The 17444-nt window shown below is 38.4% G+C and overlaps 1 long non-coding RNA gene across 1 annotated transcript in view; it reads left to right on the top strand.

Annotated features, from left to right (window-relative positions):
- LOC147343531 (uncharacterized) overlaps positions 1-17444 on the top strand; it is a 156226-nt gene that overhangs the window by 94739 nt on the left and 44043 nt on the right. The window lies entirely within an intron of this gene.

Raw genomic sequence — 17444 nt, 5'->3', positions numbered from 1 at the left:
TTGGCCTTCTGCCTTCTTTGTGGTCCAGCTCTCACACCTGTACACGACTACTGTAAAGACCACAACCTTAATGACATGGACCTTTCTCAGCAAAGTGATGTCTTTGTTTTTAACACACTGTCTAAGTTTGTCATAACTTTCCTGCCAAGAATCAATCATCTTCTAATTTCATGTCTTCAGTCACCATCCACAGGAACTTTAGAGCCCAAGAAGAGGAAATCTGTCACTGCTTCCACCTTTTCTGCTTCTATTTGCCATGAAGCGATGGGATCAGATGCCATGATCTTAGTTTTCTCTTTTTTTTTAAATTTAATTTAATTTTATTTTTAAACTTTACAATATCGTATTAGTTTTGCCAAATATCGAAATGAATCCGCCACAGGTATACCTGTGTTCCCCATCCTAAACCCTTCTCCCTCCTCCCTCCCCATACCCTCCCTCTGGGTCGTCCCAGTGCACCAGCCCCAAGCATCCAGCATCGTGCATCGAACCTGGACTGGCGACTTGTTTCATACATGATATTATACATGTTTCAATGCCATTCTCCCAATATTGAGTTTTAAGCTGGCTTTTTCACCCTCCTCCTTCAGCCTCATCAAGACGCTCTTTCATTCCTCTTTGCTTTCTGCCATTAGAGTGGTATCATCCCCATTTCTGAGGTTGCTGATATTTCTCCCAACAATCTTGATTCCAGCTTGTAACACATCAAGCCTGGCATTTTGCATGATGTGCTCTGTGTAAGTTAAATAAACAGGTGACAATAAACAGCCTTGTTATCCTCCTTTCTCAATCCTGAACCAGTCTGTTTTTCCATACAAGGTTCTGACTGTTGCTTCTTGACTCACATACGGGTTTCTCAGGAGACAGGTAAGATGGTCTTTTTAAGAGTTTTCCACAGTTTGTTATGATTCACACAACTGAAGGCTTCAGCGTAGTTGATGAAATAAAGATAGATGTTTGATCTCTCATTCCTCTGCCTTTCTAAACCCTGCTTGAACATTTGCAAGTTCTCGGTTCATGTGATGCTGAAGCCTAGCTTGAAGGACTTTGAGCATAACCTTATTAACATGGGAGATGAGTGCAATTATCCACTGATTTGGACATTCTTTAGTACTGCCCTTCTTGGGAATTGGGATGAGGACTGACTTTTCCAGTAATGTGGCCACTGCTGAGTTTTCCAAATTTGCTGATATATTGAGTGCAACACTTCAATAGCATCATCTTTTAGGATTTGAAATAGCTCAACTGGAATTCCATCACCTCTACTAGCTTTATTGACAGCAGTGCTTCCTAAGGCCCACTTGACATCACATTCCAGAATGTCTGGCTTTGGGTGAGTGACAACACCATCATGGTTATCCATATCACTAGGATCTTTTTTTGTACAGTTTTTCTGTGTATTCTTGCCACCACTTCATCGCTTCTATTTCTTTTAGGTCTTCCATTTCTTCATCATGTCTGTCCTTTATTGTGCCCATTGTTGGATGGAATGTTCCTTCAGTATTTCTACTTTTCTTGAAGAGATCTCTAGTCTTTACCCTTCAGTTGTTTTTCTCTATTTCTTTGCATTGTTCCTTGAAGAAGGCCTTCTATTCTGGCCTTACTATTCTTGGAACTCTGCATTTAGTTGAGTGCACCTTTCCCTTTCTGCCTTGTTTTTCACTTCTCTTCTTTCCTCAGCTATTTGTAAAATCTCCTCAGACAACCACTTTGCCTTCTTGCATCTCTTTTCCTTTGGGATGGTTTTGATCACAGCCTCCCACACAGTATTACCAAACTCTGTTCACAGTTCTTCAGGCATTCTGTTTACTAGATCTAATCCCTTGAATCTATTTGTCTCCTCCACTGCATATTTATAGGGGATTTGATACAAGTCATACCTGAATGGCCTAGTTTTCCCCACTTTCTTTAGTTTAAGCCTGAATTTTACTATGAGGAGCTGATGATCTGAGCCACAGCCAGCTCCAAGTCTTGTTTTTGCTGACTGTATAGAGCTTCTCCATCTTCAGCTACAGAGAATGTAATCAGTCTGATTTTGGTATTGACCATTTGGTGATGTCCATGTGTAGAGGTATTGACCATTTGGTAATGTCCATGTGTAGAGTTGTCTCTTGTGTTGTTGAGAAATGGTGTTGGCTCTCACCAGTGCATTCTCTCAGCAGAATTCTGTTAGCCTTTGCCCTGTTTTATTTTGTACTCCAAGACCACGCTTGCCTGTTACTCCAGGTATCTCTTGACTTCCTACTTTTGCATTCTAGTCCCCTATGATGAAAAGGACATCTTTTCTGGTGTTAGTTCTAAGAGGTCTTCTAGGTCTTCATAGAACTTATCCAGCTTCTTCAGGACTGGTGGTTGGGGCATAGGCTTAGATTACTGTGATACTGAATGGTTTGCCTTGGAAATGAACTGAGATCATTCCATTACTTTTGAGGTTGCACCCAAGTACTGAATTTCAGACTCTTCTGTTGCTTATAAGCACTGCTCCATTTCTTCTATGGAATTTTTGCCCACAGCAGAAGATACCATGGTCAACTAAATTAAATTCATCCATTTTATTTCAGTGATTCTTAATGATGTTGTTGTTTACTTTTGCCATCTCCTACTTGACCACGTCCAATTTACCTTGATTCATGAACCTAACATTCCAGATTCCTATGCAATATTGTTCTTTTCTGCATTGGATTTTACTTTCATCACCAGACAACATCCTGTGTGACTATCTCTGCCTCATCACAGAGCTGTAGGAATGGTCCTATTTTGCTGGAAGTGACATCATGTCACTCCTCCCAGAAATCTCCAGTGCCCCATGCTCGTGTCAGAGTACAATTCAAAGTCCTTACGGCAGCCTCATTACGTTGCTGACTTCGTGTCCTACAATCGTATCCCTTCCTTGACCTTGACCAGTCTTTTTATTGTTTGCTGCTCTGAATGATGCTAGATACACTCTCATATTAGAGCCTTTTACAGGCTTTTTTTCTGTCTGGAATGCTCTTTCCTCCAGATAAGCAGGGAGATGTCTTTCTCACTCCTTAAGGTAAAGTATTTTATGTTCTCGATGAAGCTTTCCAAAACCATCATACTTAAAATTGCAAACCCTCTCAGTACCTACCCTTCAAAACTTTGCTTCACTTTCTTCCCTGATGGCATGGATTGTATTAAGAGACAACATAGTATATTTAATTAAAATGTGCAGAGTTTGTTTTATTTCCACAGCTAGAATATAGACACCAGGAAGGAAAGACTTTTTATTTTTTCATCAATTTCAGGTGCTAAACATAAGTGATCCTTTAGTAAATATGATTGGATTAGTTAATCTAGTAATGTATAATTTTATGAAACACGAAACACTACAAAATGTGTTCATCTGCTCAGAGCATAGAGAAAATTATAATGGATTTTTAAAGATCAAAATTACAAGTATTGTGTTATAAGTACCATTTTCTTTGATCATGATATAAAGATGATTTTTTTAAGTAGGAAAAGTAAAGAAAAGAAACTCTATACAGCAGGGAATTTAATAGTTTCCCCTAAACAAGAATTGGAAGGACAAAATTAAAATAGAAATAATGACCAAAAAATCCTTCACTACAGATTATTTCTTAAGCATTAAATTAAAAAAGTTAGAAAGAGGGTGAACAGAGTTTAATAAGTATGGAAGTAGCAAGGTTAATTTATAGAGAAATTAGATTTGATAAATCAAAGAATTGGCTTTTTGAAAAATATAATTAAAAGATAAGCAATGAGCTGCCATAAGCAATAAAGATGCAGAGAGCAAAATACACAAAATCAGAAATTGTGTATGGAAATAGAACAAATAGGAAGTTGTAAATGTCTAAAGAATATATTAATCAAATTTGAAAATGTCTATGGAATTGAAGGGCTTTAGAAAATTAAGTGGCTGTCACTAACTCTCAAAGATATACATAAAATCTCAGTAGGCCAATTATTATAAAATAATTGTAAAAGTTATCAGAATCTAAGTACCTAATAAAGATAGTGCCAGAAAATTTCAGTTTAATTACTAATCTAAAAAGAACAAATTCTAATGCTATTTAAACTTTTCAGAGAATAAAGAAAGTTTCTGAAACTATTTTATAAAACCACTGTTAACACTAATCTATATTTTGGAATAGGGGAGAATTTAAAGAAATATTGGATACATTTTCTGTAAGATACGGTATTGTTGAACATAAATAAATGTAATTAAAGAAGGCATATATTAATCTTGCATAAAATATTTTTCAAGGCCAAAATACCACCAACCATGTCAAAATACAAATGATTGGGGGAAAATACAGTGTAATGCAACAGACTATTAATATAAGAACACTTGCAGAAAAGATATAGAATTCAATTTATTGGTAAAATCAGGTAATTATATTGAAATTATATAAGCAAATGTGTAGCAAAAGACATCTATAAGAATATTCATACCAGAAATTATAATAGCAAGTAACTTAATATTGCAAATGTCATACTATGCAAAAATGAAAAATTACTGCTAGTTTTAATAGCATATATAATTTTCTCAAATATAAGATATAGAATGATTATACCTATAAAGTTAAAAATTGGGCAATAACATTTATTAAAGAAGTCAGGATAAGTTTTACTATGGCATGAAAGGAGGAAGTGGTGATTGGTTGGTACCTAAGAAGTTTTCTGAATTACTGATAATTTTTTTTTTAATTTCTTTGGTTACACAAATACATCCACTTCTAGATAATTTACACTGAGCTGAGTACTTTTGTAAACATGCATATATGGTTTTATATAAGAAATTCTGAACATACACCCAAGGTAAATAAATACATTCGAAGATATAGAAGAAACTGATCAAAGTGAGTTTTCCATGTACTTTTAATAGAAGAGGGAATGAAGGGATATTTTAACTGCATAAACTTTTATAAAATCATACATCTGTATTCTTTGGTCATTTTGCTTGTACACATATTCACATTCTTGTAGAAGTTTGAAACAATCATTTAAAAGTTCCCATTTGACTTATTTCCCCAGAACTACAATTATGTTTGGAATATGCTCTTCCAGACTTTCTTCCGTGAACTTGTGTATACCTGTATTTTCAGAGAAACAGAACATTTGGGGTATTAGAAGGTGTTCATACTATATGTAGAGTAGATAATTTGGTTCAGCGGTCCATGCAGTATAAAATATGTTGTGGGGACCCTTCTAGGAAAAAAACAAAGTTCTACCTCATTCCTTCATACATCATAGCTCTTCCTATTGCTGACTTCTAAAATTGCTGCTCTTACTAACAGCTTTCATTTCAGATAATCCTCATTTGCCATGTCTTACTATACTATACCATGAGCCACTTTGCTGCATTTCTTCAGAATTTTGTCTTGCTATTTCCACTCCCTACAATTCATGTCATAATCCTAGACACTTCACTGTTCTCATATTTTGCTTCAGAGATGTTGTCTTTTCCTCAAATTATGCTTCCCTCCTCTCCACCACAACCACTAATACATTATAACCAACTGTAACCCCTGAATCTTCCAAGGTTTACACGTTAAATAGTAATCCATCATCTTGTTCTTTCCCACTTTTTTCTAGGATTTCTAGTTCTAATAATTTATGGTTCATGCCTGAACTTTAAGTCCCTTGAAGGTTCATTCCTCCTTATCTTGCCTAAGACCCGTAAGAGTATGAGCTATAGAAAAAGGTGGCCAGGCTTTGAGACTTAACCCCATCATCTACAAGATCCAGACATGATCCAGATTTCCTTACTTTCTATGCCTCATTTTCCTTATCTGTAAAAATGGGGAGAATAGGAAATCCACCTCACAGGACTGTTAGTGACATTTAAATGAGTGAATGATTGTCAAGAACTTAAAATAGTACCTGGCATATTGTTAAGATATGTGGTAAAAATTTATTATTATAACCCTTTCCTACATGTGTGTGTGTCTGACACTTTTGCAATCCCATAGACTATAGCCCACCAGGCTCCTCTTTGCATGGGATTCCCAGGCAATAATACTGGAGTTTCCATTTCATTCTCCAAGGGATCTTCCCAACCCAGGGATCAAACCCATGTCCCTTCTGCCTCCTGCATTGGCAGGCAGACTCTTTACCACTGTGTCAGGTGGGAAGCCCATCCTTTCCAGACATATGTCTTTAAAAATTGGACACTTTCATCTCATCATAAGCATTTTGCAAAATATTAACTCTGGATGTATCTAATTGTTCACTTTTTCAGCAAACTCACCACTGCAGCTGAGGGTGTTAGGAAAAAAAATGCTGCATAATCTCACTTGTGTAATCAAGTGACTGTGTAATCAAGATGACTTGCATATTCAATGACTGTGTAATCATGTCATGAAAAGGACATGAAAAAAGATGTCTTCTTCATCATATAGGACTGTATTGCAGTAGTAGAAAGTCAAGATTTACCTGGAGTAACAGGCAAATTTGCTCTTAAGTAAAAATGAAGCAGGGCAAAGGCTAAGAGAGTTTTACTGAGAGAACACACTGGTCATAACAAACACCCTCTTCTAACAACACAAAAGACGACTCTACACGTGGACATCATCAGATGGTCAATACCGAAATCTGATTGATTGTATTTTTTGCAGCCAAAGATGAAGAAGCTCTTTTTACTCAACAAAAACAAGACTGGAAGCTTACTATGGTTCAGATCATGAACTCCTTTTTGCAAAATTCAAAACCACTAGACCATTCAGGTATAACCTAAATCAAATCCCTTATGATTATACAGTGGAAGTGATAAATAGATTCAAGGTATTAGACCTGATAGAGTGACTGAAGAACTATGAGCAGAGATTCATAACATTTCACCAGAGGCGGTGATCAAAACCATCCCTGAGAAGAAGAAATGCAAAATGGCAAAATGGTTGTCTGAGGAGGCCTTACAAATAGCTGAGAAAAGAAGAGAAGTGAAAGGCAAAGAAAAATGGAAAGATATACCCATGTGAATGCAGAGTTCCAAAGAATAGCAAGGAGAGATAAGAAAGACTTCCTAAGTGATCAGTGCAAAGAAATAGAGGAAAACAACAGAATGGGAAAGACTAGAGATCTCTTCAAGAATATTAGAGATACCAAGGGTACATTTCATACAAACATGGGCACAATAAAGGACAGGAATGGTATGGACCTAACAGAAGTAGAAGATATTAATAGGAGGTGGCAAAAATACACAGAAGAACTATACAAAAAAGATCTTAATGACCCAGGTAACCACAATGATGTGATCACTCGCTTAGAGCCAGACATCTGGAATGCAAAGTCAAGTGGGCCTTAGGAAGCATCACAACGAACAAATTGAGTGGAGGTGATGGAATTCCAGCTGAGCTAATTGAAATCCTAAAAGATGATGCTGTGAAAGTGCTGAACTCAATATGTCAGCAAATTTGGAAAACTCAGCAGTAGCCACAGGACTGGAAAAGGTCAGGTTTCATCCCAATCCCAAAGAAAAGCAATGCCAAAAAACGTTCAAATTACTACACAATTGCACTCATCTCACACATTAGCAAAGTAATGCTCAAAATTCTCTAAGCCAGGCTTCAACAGTACATGAACCATGAACTTCCTGATGTTCAACCTGAATTTAGAAAAGGCAGAGGAACCAGAGATCAAATTTCCAACATCTAGTGGATCAATGAAAAAGCAAGAGAGTTCCAGAAAAACATCTACTTCTGCTTCATTTACTACGCTAAAGCCTTTCACTGTGTGGATTACAAAAAATCTATGGAAGATTCTTCATGAAATGGAAATACCACACCACCTTACCTGTCTCCTGAGAAATATGTGTGCATGTCAGGAAGAAACAGTACTGGACGTGGGAAGGGAGTATGTCAAGGCTGTATATTGGCACCCTGCTTATTTAACTTATATGCAGAGTACACCATGCAAAATGCTGGGCTGAATGAAGCACAACCTGAAATCAAGATTTCCAGGAGAAATATCAATAACCTCAGATATGCAGATGACACCACTGTTATGGCAGAAAGTGAAGAAGAATTAAAGAGCCTCTTGATGACAGTGAAAGAGGAGAGTGAGAAACTTGGCTTAAAGCTCAACATTCAGAAAACGAAGATCATGGCATCTGGTCCCATCACTTCATGGCAAATAGATGGGGAAACAATGGAAATAGTGATAGACTTTATTTTCGGGGGGCTCCAAAATCACTGCAGATGGTGGCTGCAGCCATTAATTAAAAGACACTTGCTCTTTGCAAGAAAACCTATGACCAAACTAGACAGCATATTAAAAAGCAGAGACGTTACTTTGCCAACAAAGATCTGTCTAGTCAAAGCTATAGTTTTTCCAGTAGTCATGTATGGATGTGAGAGTTGGATCATAAAGGAAGTTGAGCACCAAAGAATTGATGCTTTTGAACTGTGATGTTGAAGACTCTTGAGAGCCCCTTGGACTGCAAGGAGATCCAACCAGTCCGTCCTAAAGGAGATCAATCCTGAGGTGTTCATGGGAAGGACTGATGCTAAAGTTGAAGCTCCAATACTTTGGCCACCCAATGTGAAGAACTGACTCATTAGAAAAGACCCTGATGTTGGGAAAGATTGAAGGAAGGAGGAGGAGAAGGAGAAGACAGAGGATGAGACTGCATGGCATCACTGACTTGATGCGCATGAGTTTGAGGAAGCTTTGGGAATTTGTGATGGACAGGGAAACTTGGTGTTTTGCAGTCCATGGGGTCACAAAGAGTCAGACATGACTGAACAACTGAACTTCATCTCTCTTGGATTCCTGAATACTTGGCTCACTGGGCTTTTAGGCAATTACAGTTTTCTTTTCCTCTCCCTCTCATCAGTTCTCACATATGAGGCTCCTGCATTATCCTTTTTATTCAAAACCTAATACCTTATTTCCTCCTCTTACACTCACCTTCTGACTTTTTTTTTTCTTTTCACTGAGAAAAGAATAAACTGTTGGAGAACTTGTGCAAGCTCCCAACCCCCATGTACGTGCATTTCTGTCCATATCATCTGCGTCTGTCCTGCATTGGCTAAACTGTCCTCATTCTTGGTTAAGGCCAACCCTTTCTTTTATGCATTTAGTGTTACCTTCTCATTTCATTATTTTCTATCCTTACTGTTTAACCACCATACAAATACACTTTTATTAATTCTACTTTAAATGCTGCTGCTAAGTCGCTTCAATTGTGTCCCCCATAGACGGCAGCCCACCAGGCTCCCCTGTCCCTGGGATTCTCCAAGCAAGAACACTGGAGTGGGTTGCCATTTCCTTCTCCAATGCATGAAAGTGAAAAATGAAAGTGAAGTCACTCAGTCATGTCCGACTCTTAGTGACCCCATGGACTGCAGCCCACCAGGCTCCTCCATCCATGGGATTTTCCAGGCAAGAGTACTGGAGTGGGGTGACATTGTCCTCTCTGATTTTAAATGCTGCACATAACAAAACCACTCATCTCTGCAGAAACCAGCCCTACTAGTTTTTTGAGTATTTTTTCTACTTGCCATTCTCCCTTAAATGCATCCAGATTTTCACCCCTGAACCCTTACAAAGATACTCAGTATCATCTGTGTTAATATTTAGGATAATTAATTTCCATATGATATTATTTAGCCTACAGACAATGGTTGACATGTTTTGGTCATTATACTGGTAATAACATTTGACCTGGCTGGTCATTATATCCTTTTTGAAAGACTCAGTTCATGTGTTTATGGTACAACATTCTCTCTCGATTTTCCTACCCACTGGTTGCCATTTCCAAGGTTTTGCTGTGGGTCTGGGGGCTTTTTTTTTCCTCTCATAGAGCCAGCATCTAAATGTTGAGCTGACTCAGAGCCCAGTCCCGTTAGTGTTTCTCTTGTATATCCATACAAAAGCCCAGGATAATCTTACCTGCGTTCACAGCTTATGGTGCTAATATCAGACTCATCTCCTCTGAGATGAGATCCATATTTGTAATCCCCTACTCAAAGTTTCTTCTAGATATACTAGTATGCAGATGAACACAAGCCATCCAAAACTGATTTCTCAGAGAATCTCCTTAACTAGCTCTTACAGAAATCTTCCCCATCTTAGTGAAAGTCAACTAAAATGTCTCAGTTGCCTGACCACAGAAATCTTGATATTATTCTATGATAAACTATAAACTACTTTTTTATCTTCATTATATATGTTTTTATTTTTTTTCAAAATTCACAAGTGTCTAGAAATTAATCATCTTTCTGCATCCTTAGCTCTATCCTCCAGCAGACTTCTGAATATCTTTCCTGGTTACTGCTTTTTCTTCCAACTGGACTTAGCCTTCCAGATCCTTCTCCAGGCCCTTCTGTCTTCATGGTAGCAAAAGGGATGGCTCTATTAAATTATGACACATCATTTCACTCCCTGCTGAAATATCTGCATTTGCTGTTGATTTCACCCTGATGGAATGTTGGATTCTTTAAGGGACCTTGCAGAATTCTCTGTGAGCTGACTACCCATTTGTGAGGCTGCATGTGCTTGTCCCCGCTCTTGCTCACTCCCCTTCAGTCACACTGGACCCTTCATGATTGTTCACACATATAAGGCACATTTTCATCCAGGGTCTTTGATCTTTGGGACCTCTGTCTAGGTGAAGTGCTTCTTTTATCCCTTAACCCCTACCCAGAAAGTCATAGGCAACTCCTCAGTTGCTCCAGATTACTCAAGAAAATCTTTCCAAGAATATTCCCTTGGTCCATTTCAAGGCCCAGAAAATTCAGTTCTTTTCTGCTTCATTGTTTCTCTCATAAACCCATTACGTTTTACTCATTTCTTTTTTTTTCTTTCATTTTTCCACTGGGCTTTATTGGAGTATAATTGACAAATAAGGTTGTATATATTTAAAGTGTACAGAGTAATGATTTCATATACATATAAATTGTGAAATGATTATTGTAATCAAGTTAGATAATACATCAATGACCTCACACAGTTACTCTTTGTGTGTGTGATGAGAATGACTAATATCTGTTCTCTTAGTAAATTTTAAGTCCATACTACAGTATTATTTATTGTCATCGTCATACTGTATATTAGATTTCTAGAACTTTTTGATCTTATAACTTAAGACTTGGACTCTTTGACCAGCATCTCCTTATTCTTCCCATTCCTCAGCTTCTGGTAACCACCATTCTGCTCTGTTTCTGTGTTCAATTTTTTTTTTTTTTTTAGATTCTAAATTTAAGTGACGTCACAGAGTATTTTTCTTTCTCTGTCTGACTTATTTCACTTAGCATAATACCCTCTAGGTTCATCAATGTTGTTGCAAATAGCAACTTGAACTTGCTATTAAAAAGCAAATAGGACTTAAAGTTCTTCCTTTCTCATAGCTTAATAATACACATATACATACACATATTACATCTTCTTTATCCATATATCCATTGATGGATACTTGCAAAAGCAGTTTAACTTAATGAATCCCCCCATACAAGATTTCCCTACATGCAACTATATTTAAAACAGACAACCAGGGACCTACTGTATAAGACATGGAACTCTTCTCAATGTTATGTGGCAGCCTGGATGGGAGGGGAACTTGGGGGAGAATGGATACTTAAGTATGTGTAGCTGAGTCCGTTTGCGGTCTGCCTGAAACTATCACAACATCGTTAATCAGCTATACCCCAGCACAAAATTGAAAGTTAGAAAAAAAAAGTCAACAGTAAGCCTTTGCTTGATGGCTTCTTCCTTTGGAGTGTTCATTTCCTCTCAAGGTAGCCTGTTTATTACTGTACTTAAGGATGAGTCTTTGCCTATCTTTGTAGCTCCATATCTTGACCACACCTGGGAAATATTAAATGCCCTAGAAACACTTTATAATATATGAAACAAAAGTTATTATTTATATGAAGTCAAAATCTACCTCCCTGAACTTCCACTTAGTAGAACTACGTCTATACTCTATTCAAAGAAGAATGTGCCATCTCCTCCTGTGTGAGACTATTTTGATGTTTGATCTCAAGTTTTCCCAGTTCTAGATTAATCTACAGTTCCTTCACTTAATTATTTCTTGAGCAGCTGTGCCAATCATTTTGATCTTTCTGGTCACTAAAAACTTACAATTTTTTTTTTCCTTCTAGTAATATCAAGAAAATATTTCCACCCGTCTTCTACTAGAGCAATGCTTCCCCCCCCCCCCGTAATTGTGACTGCCCATTTGTCACTGTACAATTTAATCATATTGGTTTTTACCCATCTTTCTACCTATTGAGAATTTTGAAATTCTCATTTTGTCAACAGCATTGTTGTGTAGTGTTATATCTTTGAAGATTTGGTCAATAAAGTTGGTAACAAAAGACTGTGTATATTAATACTTTAGTATATGCCAGCAATCAATGCAAAGAAATAGAGGAAAACAACAGAATGGGAAAGACTAGGGATCTCTTCAAGAAAATCAGAGATACCAAAGGAACATTTCATGCAAAGATGGGTTTGATAAAGGACAGAAATGGTATGGACCTAACAGAAGAGAAGATATTAAGAAGAGATGGCAAGAATACACAGAAGAACTGTACAAAAAAGATCTTCATGACCCAGATAATCACGATGGTGTGATCACTCACCTAGAGCCAGACATCCTGGAATGTGAAGTCAAGTGGGCCTTAGAAAGCATCACTACGAACAAAGCTAGTGGAGGTGATGGAATTCCAGTGGATCTATTCCAAATCCTGAAAGATGATGCTGTGAAAGTGCTGCACTCAATATGCCAGAAAATTTGGAAAACTCAGCAGTGGCCACAGGACTGGAAAAGGTCAGTTTTCATTCCAATCCCAAAGAAAGGCAATGCCAAAGAATGCTCAAACTACCGCACAATTGCACTCATCTCACATGCTAGTAAAGTAATGCTCAAAATTTTCCAAGCCAGGCTTCAGCAATACGTGAACCGTGAACTTCCTCATGTTCAAGCTGGTTTTAGAAAAGGCAGAGGAACCAGAGATCAAATTCCCAACATCCACTGGATCATGGAAAAAACAAAAGAGTTCCAGAAAAACATCTATTTCTGCTTTATTGATAATGCCAAAGCCTTTGACCGTGTGGATCACAATAAACTGTGGAAAATTCTGAAAGAGATGGGAATACCAGACCACCTGACCTGCCTCTTGAGAAACCTGTATGCAAGTCAGGAAGCAACAGTTAGAACTGGACATGGAACAACAGACTGGTTCCAAATAGGAAAAGGAGTACATCAAGACTGTACATTGTCACCCTGTTTATTAAACTTCTATGCAGAGTACATCATGAGAAACGCTGGACTGGAAGAAACACAAGCTGGAATCAAGATTGCCGGGAGAAATATCAATAACCTCAGATATGCAGATGACACCACCCTTATGGCAGAAAGTGAAGAGGAACTCAAAAGCCTCTTAATGAAAGTGAACGTGGAGAGTGAAAAAGTTGGCTTAAAGCTCAACATTCAGAAAACCAAGATCATGGCATCTGGTCCCACCACTTCAAGGGAAGTAGATGGGGAAACAGTGGAAACAGTGTCAGACTTTATTTTTCTGGGCTCCAAAATCACTGAAGATGGTGATTGCAGCCATGTGCAATTAAAAGATGCTTATTCCTTAGAAGGAAAGTTATGACCAATCTAGATAGCATATTTAAAAGCAGAGACATTACTTTGCCAACAAATGTTCGTCTAGTCAAGGCTATGGTTTTTCCAGTGGTCATGAATAGATGTGAGAGTTGGACTGTGAAGAAGGCTGAGCGCCGAAGAATTGATGCTTTTGAACCATGGTGTTGGAGAAGACTCTTGAGAGTCCCTTGGACTGCAAGGAGATCCAACCAGTCCATTCTGAAGGAGATCAGCCCTGGGATTGCTTTGGAAGGAATGATGCTAAAGCTGAAACTCCAGTACTTTGGCCACCTCATGCGAAAAGTTGACTCATTGGAAAAGACCCTAATGCTGGGAGGGATTGGGGGCAGGAGGAGAAGGGGACGACAGAGGATGAGATGGCTGGATGGCATCACTGACTCGATGGACGTGAGTTTGAGTGAACTCCGGGAGTTGGTGATGGACAGGGAGGCCTGGCATGCTGCGATTCACGGGGTCGCAAAGAGTCGTACATGACCGAGTGACTGAACTGAACTGAACATTATACATACTTCTAATAAGCCAAAAATAACACTCAATTAAAAACACCTGCTGTGGGGCGTTGATCCATGTAGGTAAACATCCACATATTTGTCTCTTCAGGAAAATTCTGTTTCAGTTTTATGCCATGATAGTTTGTGTTTTGGGTGAATGGATTTTCAGAATTAATGTAAGAATAAGGCTTTATTTGTTTATACTTGCTTCCCTGGTGACATTGAACAATACATGACAAGAATTTACTTTGGCTAGTGTGTGAAAGTTGTTCAGTCATGTCTGACTCTTTGCAACCCAATAGAGTGTAGCTTGCCAGGCTCCTTCTGTCCATGGAATTCTCCAGGCCAGAATACTGGAGTGGGTAGCCATTCCTTTCTACAGGGGATCTTCCCAACCCAGGAATTGAACCGAGGTCTCCCTATTGCACGGGGATTCTAAACCAGCTGAGCTATCAGAAGTAAGTGCCAAAGAATGAGAGCTGGACTGACAATATGAGACCTGCTTTCTCATCTTCTTTCTATGTGACTTTACTTTTAGACAAAGAGAATCAGAATTAGTTGAGTATCTCAAAGAATAAAGGTATATGCTTCTAAATTATGAGATATAATAGACATCAGTTCATTTCAGTTCAGTTACTCAGTCGTATCTATTTGCAACCCCCTGGGCTGCAAAACGCCAGGCTTCCCTGTTCATCACCAACTCCTGGAGCTTACAGCCTTGATGTACTCCTTTCCTGATTTGGAACCAGTCTGTTGTTCCATGTCTAGTTCCAACAGTTGCTTCTTGACTTGCATACAGATTTCTCAGGAGGCAGGTCAGGTAATAATAGACATACTGGTAATAATAATAGACATACTTGTTTCAAAGGTACACATAATGATTTGACATTTGTATACATTGCAATCAATTCATTTGCTCCGTCATGTCCGACTATTTGCAACCCCATGGACTGCAAAACGCCAGGCTTCCCTGTCCTTCACCAACTTCCAGAGCTTGGTCAAACTCATGTCCATCTAGTTGGTGGTGCCATCCAACCATCTCATCCTCTGTCGTCCCCTTCTCCTCCTGCCCTCAATCTTTCCCAGCATTAGTGTCTTTTCAAGTGAGTCAGCTCTTTGCATCAGGCGGCCAAAGTATTGGAGTTTCAGCTTCAGCATCAGTCCTTCCAATGAATATTCAGGACTGATTTTCTGTAAGATGGACTGGCTGGATCTCCTTGCAGTCCAAGGGACTCTCAAGAGTCTTCTCCAACACCACAGTTCAAAAGCATCCATTCTTCAGTGCTCAGCTTTCTTTATGGTCCAACTCACACATCCACATATGACTACAGGAAAAACCATTGCTTTGACTAGATGGACCTTTGCTGGTAAAGTAATGTCTCTGCTTTTTAATATGCTGTCTAGGTTGGTCGTAGGTTTTCTTGCAAGGGGCAAGCGTCTTTTAATTTCATGGCTGCAGTCACCATCTGCAGTGATTATGCAGCCCCAAAAGATAAAGTCTGTCACTGTTTCCATTGTTTCCCCATCTGTTTGCTATGAAGTGATGTATACATTGCAAAGTGATGGTCAAATTGAATCTATGTACTGCCTGTCATCACACAAAGTTAACTTTGAGGATTTACTCACTTGGCAGCTTTCAAGTGTGCCCGACAGTATTACTGACTGCCATGCCGTACATTATGTCTGCATGACTTATTTTATGATGGCCTTTGTATCTCTCGACCTCCTTCCCCCATTTTGTTCACCCCGCAATCCTTCTCTCCTCTGGTTTGTTATATATGGTTGTTATTATGTTGAATTATGTTCCCTCTGTACCCACTTTGTTGAGAGTTTTTCTTCATAAATGGATGTTTCATTTTTTTTCAAGTGTTTTTTCTGCATCTACTGAGATGATCATATGATTTATATCCTTCATTATGTTAATAGAGTGTATCATGGTGATAGATGTGTGGATGTTGAACTATCCTTACATTCTTGGACTATATCTCACTTGATTATAGTATATGAACCTTTTAACAGATTGTTGAATTTGGTTTCCTAATATTTTGTTGAGGATTATTGCATCTGTGTTGATGTTCATCAGGGATATTGGCATATATATATATATTTTTTTTTTTTGGAGGGTGATGTCTTTGTCTGGTCTTGGTATCAGGGTAGTGCTGATCATAAAATGAGTGTAGAAGTGTTTTCTCTTCAATTTTGGGTGGAAGAGTTTAAGAAGGATAGGTATCCAATCTTTGAATATTTGATATAAATCACCAGTGAAGCTGTCTGGTCCTGGCCTTTTTTTTGTTTAGAGGCTTTTGATTACTGATTCAATCTCCTTAAAAGTAACTGTTTTATTTAGATTTTCTGTTTCTTCCTGATTCAGTCTTGGAAGATTGTATGATTCTAAAAGTTTATTTGCTATAGGTTTTCCAGTTTGTTGGTGTGTAATTGTTTCTAGCATTTCTCATGTTGTACTCTCATAGAAGTTAAATAAGTAGGGTGACAATATACAGCCTTGACGTACTCCCTTCCCTATTTGGAATCAGTCTGTTGTTCCATGTCCAGTTCTAACTGTTGCTTCCTGACCTGCATATAGGTTTCTAAAGAGGTAGATCAGATGGTCTGGAATTCCCATCTCTTTCAGAATTTTCCACAGTTTATTGTGATCCACACAGTCAAAGGCTTTGGCATAGTAAATAAAGCAGAAATAGATGTTTCTCTGGAACTCTCTTGCTTTTTCCATGATCCAGTGGATGTTGGAAATTTGATTTCTGGTTCCTCTGGCTTTTCTAAAACCAGCTTGAACAACTGGAAGTTCATGGTTCACCTATTGCTGAAGCCTGGCTTGGAGAATTTTGAGCATTACTTTACTAGCATGTGAGATGAGTGCAGTTGTGCAGTAATTGGAGCATTCTTTGGCATTGCTTTTCTTTGGGATTGGAATGAAAACTGACCTTTTCCAGTCCTGTGGCCACTGCTGAGTTTTCCAAATTTTCTGGCATATTGAGTGCAGCACTTTCACACCATCATTTTTCAGGATTTGAAATAGCTCCACTGGAATTCCATCACCTCCACTAGCTTTGTTCGTAGTGATGCTTTCCAAGGCCCACTTGACTTCACATTCCAGGATGTCTGGCTCTAGGTGAGGGATCACACCATCGTGATTATCTTGCTTGTAAAGATCTTTTTTGTCCAGTTCTTCTGTATATTCTTGCCACCTCTTCTTAATATCTTTTGCTTCTGTTAGGCCCATACCATTTCTGTCCTCTATCGAGCCCATCTTTGCATGAAATGTTCCCTTGGTATCTCTAATTTTCTTGAAGAGATCCCTAGTCTTTCCCATTCTTTTGTTTTCCTCTATTTCT

This window comes from Bos grunniens, chromosome 27 (assembly GCF_055505025.1).
Source record: "Bos grunniens cultivar Pamir isolate PY7600 chromosome 27, Bosgru_T2T1.0, whole genome shotgun sequence".
NCBI lineage: Eukaryota > Metazoa > Chordata > Mammalia > Artiodactyla > Bovidae > Bos > Bos grunniens.
This window is presented reverse-complemented; position numbering and strand designations above follow the sequence as displayed.